The 6,215-nt window shown below is 39.5% G+C and overlaps 1 protein-coding gene across 1 annotated transcript in view; it reads right to left on the bottom strand.

Annotated features, from left to right (window-relative positions):
* Window positions 1-332: 332 nt before the first annotated feature.
* The window catches only part of asrgl1 (asparaginase and isoaspartyl peptidase 1), a 31,828-nt gene continuing 25,945 nt past the window's right edge, over window positions 333-6,215 (bottom strand). The window contains exons 8-9 of the mRNA XM_031291152.2: window positions 5,609-5,618; window positions 333-484 (exon numbers count right to left, since the gene is read on the bottom strand). The gene's annotated coding sequence lies outside the window, so the exon portion shown is untranslated. The remainder of the gene's footprint in view (window positions 485-5,608; window positions 5,619-6,215) is intronic.

Below are 6,215 nucleotides of genomic sequence, written 5' to 3'. Positions count from 1 at the left end.
TTTTTTTTGGGGGGGGGGATTATAGATGGACCTCATAACTTTCACTTGGTTGCAGTGTACTAAAGATCATCTTAAGACGTAAAGATTCTCCTCAGTTGGGCTGACATTTTGGTTTCAAAGCTGTAGCTCATATGGCTGATTCTGTGGATTCATGCAGGTTGTTTGGTGATGGATCATCATTCATGACAACCTGCCTCCAGAGTGTGACAAAAGTTCAGGTCGGAGGTCAGTTAGCTCCTCAAGATATCCTGCTGCAGCTACAGTAAGTTTCCAGACGTGGTCTCTACAGTCCTGTCAGTGTTCAGACTTGGGGGAATCGTAAACTCCTGTGTGCTGGAGATGATTTCATGATGGGGCCTAACTAATCAGTTGGGCCTGTCTGTATGTTTTCTTCCCTAAGTTCTATAACACAATTAATATAATTAATATAATATTATATATTTATATTAATCAATAGTAAAATGGTTATTAATCAGGACACCTTAAAGGACAATTCCGGCACAAAAAGAACCTAGGGGTTATTAACAGATGCGTACCCACTCTGTCGCTCTCTGGGACATGTTTTCATGCTAATCGAATGTGTTTGTAGCATGAAAGAAGCTTCAAGAAGACCAAGGTTATTATAGTTTTGCATTTTTCATTAGTTTTTATTTTTATTTCGTTTTGACTTTTCAAATTCAGTTTGGTTTTAATTAGTTTTTATAGCGGGTTTGCTAGTTTAGTTTAGTTTTTATTTTTTGAAAATGTTTAGTTTTAGTTTAGTTTTTTATTAGTTTTAGTCTTTTTTTGTAATATGGGTTATTTGTCGGGGGATTCAAAAAGGTCAGAAAAAGTATTGTGTAATAATAACTCAACAAAAACATCATACAGTTTTAGAAATATGTATTCACAATGTATTCAACAATAACACCAGTAAATAAAATGTAGCCTACATATGTTCATAAATATGTAAACAGTCTACACAAGACGCCACAGTAAGTGCAAAATGTACAAGTGACGTGTTCCAGGAAAAAAAACTAAATAGCCAACAGACTAAAAAAGACATACATGAACAGGTGTTTTGAACTTTGGTTTGAGTAAAGTGGCGAACTTTTTGAAGTCAATCGACTCACACAGTTGTGTAGACATCCCAGCATCAATCCACATATTAACCCACGCTTCCTCCCGTTTTTGGTGTTCCTGCGTATTTACTAACCAGCAGCTATCGGGTCGCCGATGAAAGCCTTCCTGTAGTGTTCTCTGTCATGCTGCAGCTGGCCCTGTATCCATACATCCATGCCTGTAACGTTATCTATCTATCTATCTATCTATCTATCTATCTATCAGAAGCAGGAGACGTAGCCTTGGACAAGCTGGATGTGAAGAGGAAGGGGAAACCATAACACTTTCCTGTTGGTGGGTCAGCAGTGGTGGACAGCCACTGCTCCCTCCTGGCTGCCAGCTCAGCTCCTCCCTCCTGCTCCATATCCAACCTGACGCTCTCTCTGGTGCCTCCACCAACCTTCACGCTGCCTTTTTCCTCTCTCTCCCCGTCAGTCTCACTGCTGTCAGCAACCTCCAGACTGAACTGGGATCCTAGCTCTACCGCTCTTGCCTTTATCCACTCTTCTTCTAGGCTCATTATTTCTGCCTGGACCATGGTTATCCTGTCAGTTGGGTTGGCTTTTCCTAACTTTTGAGAGCGAGTTGATCCCAGTCCTTGCCTTCCTGTGCAGGGCGTTTCTATGATGTCTGTAAATTTGAGGTTTTCTTCAGCTTGGGTCACTGATGCAGAGGCCTCCCACTTTCATCCTGATCTGGTTATTATCGCAGCTTCCCTGACCTTTTTGTCACTAGAGTCCCTGAAGGTCATGGTAACCCTGCACTTTGTCACTCTGACCTCTTCGACAAGGGATGGAAGGGGCAGTTGCAGTTGCCGATAGCTGATGTACAGCCCAACTGATGTCAAACTTGAAGGCAATCCCAGTGGATTGATCTTGCGTTCTACTCCTTCCACTGCAGTGAGGGGGACTTCATACACCATCATCAGCCAAATCAGTCTGGGGAGCAGGCTTTGTTGGTACAGCCATGCCTTAAACTTCTCTATGTGTCCGGACTTCTCAATATTCTTCAGTCCCCCCTCCACTTGTTTCTCAATGCTGTAGACATTGCTACTGTCACTTAGTGACTCATCATACTACTTTCCCAGATATTTGATGGGATTGTCCTTGATTGATTGGATGATATCGCCTTGTATGAGCAGACTGTCTACATTGTGAAGGTTTTTACTGAGGGCATAGCTGAATGTATGTAACATTGTACACCTTAAAACATGGCGAACATTGATTTTTTTGTATGGATCTTTACAGTATTTTCTGATTTATGGAGTGATAAAAAGAGATATCCAAAATCCCCTCCCCTCTGACTCTAATATGTCAACAAGAAAGAATTTTGAACCTGGCTTTATCCAAAGTTCGCAATTCTGTTCTGGAAATGTATGCCAATTAACAGTTTAAAAGTACTCACTGTGCAGTAAAATGTTCCCTGACAGTGTTTAACTATTATATATGATGTTGTTGGATTAATATTACTGCTGCATTAATGTGTATGTTGTACTGCTGTACTGTACTGCTGTAGATGTGTAAGGTTTATCTAATCTGATGCTCAGAAAAACACTTTCATCCTTCAGTTTGTCAGAAACATTCAAATTCAAAATCTCCAAATTTGGAGATGTTTTTCACTGGTCATGAACGGTATGAACAATTGTAATCTGTAAATAAAATAGCAACTAAAGCTGCCAGACAAATGTAGTGGAGTAAAAAAATACTTGCCTCTGAGATGTAGTGGAGTAGTAGTAGAAACTGAGGGGCTTTGTACCAAAATAACACAAGGTCTTATAATACATGGTCTAAACAGTCTTTTTATACCCCCATGGTCATACAGCTCAGAAAAATCAACATCTCTTCCAGGATATGACAATCACACTTTCAAAATAAAATACAACTCTTAATAACATGCAGCAGACTACATTCAACTTACAGTATGTCTTATAAATTATATAAATGATGATATAATAAAATGAGATGGATGCATGATCATGCATACATTTTCTTAAATCTCATTTGTAAAATAAGCCTAACGTCACATTTAATAGGGTGGCTTTCACTGAGGAATGTCACATTCAATGTTATCAGTCTTTTTATACAAATGGAAAAATCAATTTAAGGAAAAGGTCAAAACATTTTATTATACCATGGTTTAAGATTTTAATTTTAATTATTATTATTATTATTATTACCAGTCATAGTAGTAGTAGAAGGCTATGCAGTCTTACTCCAGTTATACAGCACTGGTTGTTTGTTTGTTTTTAGATCAAGTTTAAAATAGGGTTACCTCTTTATTATTTTTCAATATTACCTAAATTCTGTTTTTATTTTTTTTATTTTCAAGCAACCAATGCCAATCCAGCCTAAAGCACAGTATAAACTTAAAATGAAACATTACATAGGCTACAGGCAACCAGTCAATAATTAGGAGAAGAAAGTCTGGGAATATGTGACTGCAGGTGACGGCAAGTCTCATCAAACCATTCCAACTATTGCTTTTAAAAAGCATAATATATATATATATATATATATATATGCTTCCGCAGGTGGACATTGCATCCCTAGGCCTGCAACTGAGGATGCTGGGTGGCCTCACCAAACAACAAGCATTTCACTCAGTCAAAGAACTTGCTTGCTGTGTATCAGCTCTACATCCACAAACAAGAGGGCTCTTCACCGAGGTGGAAAAGCTGATCCACTTGTGCCTCTGTTTACCAGTGTGTACTGCTGGCTCCGAAAGGTCTTTCTCAGCTCTTTGCCGCCTGAAAACCTGGCTCCATAGCACTATCACTCAGAGTAGACTTTCACACATGGCACTGCTTCCCGTCCACAAAGACATTTTGGATGATATGGATATTCAGGGTCTCATGGCAGAGTTTATCAGCTGAACTCCAGAGCGCAAATCTACGTTTGGTGTACCGAAATCATCGTAAGGTATAGACGGCGTCTTACATCTCTGCGTCTTTTTCCTGCCACCGTGCAGGCCCAGATGGTAGCCTATATTTAGCCTAGTATGATTGTGATTTATGTATGCCTATTATAAAGAAACAAATAGTCTGTAACCTTTTAGAATTTGTCACATACTGTCGGAAAAGAAAGATTTTGCATGGTCTGTTACTTTGTGGCATTTAGGCCTTTTTTTGGCCGTTATGCGGTTTATGAACACTTAATCTACTTGTTGTTGTTATAAATAAACATACATTGTCATCTAGAAAACCAATGCTGGTGCGTCAAGCTCCTTGTTTTAACAGACATTTTGATTATGCACGTATTGCTAATAATATATAATTTACATTGGTTGCACTATATAAATAACATTTTAGTTTATGTGCACGCATTCACACAGATATTTAGGTAGGCCTACTTTTTTCATCGCTGGTTTTTGGAGTTCGCTGTGCAGTAGACCCTATGTTGGGATATAGTTTGTACGCACCGTCAGCTCAGATGTACTTCATGGAGGGGCGAGTGAGTTTTTAAAAGGAGACAGAGGTAGAGTGGTCTGTAGAATACAGAGCTTGTGTAACATAGTATCTTTAGACTCTACGTGGACCATGCAATTAAAAAAAGCTAAATCTGAACCTCAAGTAGTGCTGGAAGTGGCAGTCATCCAGACATAACGTTTACTTCCTGGAGAAGGCAGTAAACATTACTGTGCTTTTTGCTCCACCAGATGATATTATTAATCCAGACATGACACCGTTTGGTTTTCCGACGTATCTGGGACTTCCACAACAGACACAAAGCAGTAATAGTCAGTCCCTCCAGGATTTCGCGGACTTTTTTTGAAATTGTTGCGGCCCAAAATGCCTGATTTCGTGGGAGCTTTTGTAAAAAATTGCGATAAAAGTTGCGATGTCTTTTGTATGTTTGTTGCAATGAAGTTGCGGGAGACAGTGAAAGTTGCAAAAAAGTTGCGATTTTTTTTTTTAATATATATATATATATATATATATATATATATATATATATATAGTTCTTTCAAAATAAAAAGGAAACTTGTTTTGGGGAGAATAAAATAACTCTGGGCTGAGTTTTCCTAGTAACCTTACCAAAAAGGCTCAGGATGCTGCAAATGTTGGTATAATATGAAAATGGCTGGTGGATTTAAGACAAAAAAAAAAAAAATTATTGAATCAATCAAATGTGAACATATCTGTCAGTGGCTTGTTGATCTTTACATTGTTAGTTAATTTCCTATCCTGGCCTAGGACACACATTCATACGGTTTGATAAAGTACTGACTTTAACTTATCATTGCACTTACAATAACGAGCGCAGCTGTCCTCAATTTAGGTCATCGTGTCGTCTCATCTCCTTTTTCTCCTGCATCCACCGTGTGTGTTGTTTGTGTGTGTGTCTGTGTTTGTGTTTGTGTGTGTGCAAGCGTCAGTCGTACCCCCCGTACGAAGCAGTAGGTATGGGCTGAAATATTTGCCACCAGAAACTGAATTTGAATCATTTATATTTGAATTGCTAAACTTGAATAATTGCATTACAAAACTGAATTTGAATCACATAATTTGAAATTGTATTGTTTAATTTGAATAACTGCATTGAAAAACTGAATCTAAATTTGATCCTCAATGAAAATTCAACTCTCTATATATCTTCACATTCAGTTCTCACAATTCAGATTCAGATCACCAAATTCAATTTCAAGTTACTAAGACAGACATCCGGGTAGTTGGAGGATGACGCAGGATCATCAGCACTAGCTAAATATGCCAAACTGTTGTGCTGCTAATGAATGTTCGAACGACAGAAATGAAAAAAACAGCAAGGGATAACATTTCACAGGTGAAAATGTGTTTTATGATATACTATATGCCGCCTTCGACCTGCAATCTGACCTCCGGCGGCGGCGGGAGGCGGAGAGTTCCGTGGCCGGCGGCAGCGTCTCTTCCCCCGGGCAGGAACACAGCTTCGCCTCGCTGCTGCGCCGGTCCCCGCTGATCCAGATGGGACCGGCCAAAGACAGAGTGGTGATAAAGAGGATGTTCCACGTAATCCAGGACGACCTGTACGTATATTTCGGCGGGAAGTTCCACTGCGTTTGTCGGCGGCCGGCGGACTGAGAGAAACTACAGCGGGGCATTAGAGTCCGTCTGCGGCTGCAGGATCTGGAGCTCT

The sequence above is a fragment of the Sander lucioperca genome, chromosome 15, assembly GCF_008315115.2.
Source record: "Sander lucioperca isolate FBNREF2018 chromosome 15, SLUC_FBN_1.2, whole genome shotgun sequence".
NCBI classification, from domain to species: Eukaryota; Metazoa; Chordata; class Actinopteri; order Perciformes; family Percidae; genus Sander; species Sander lucioperca.
Note: the sequence above shows the minus strand (reverse complement) of the source record. Positions and strands in the feature narration are given on the sequence as shown.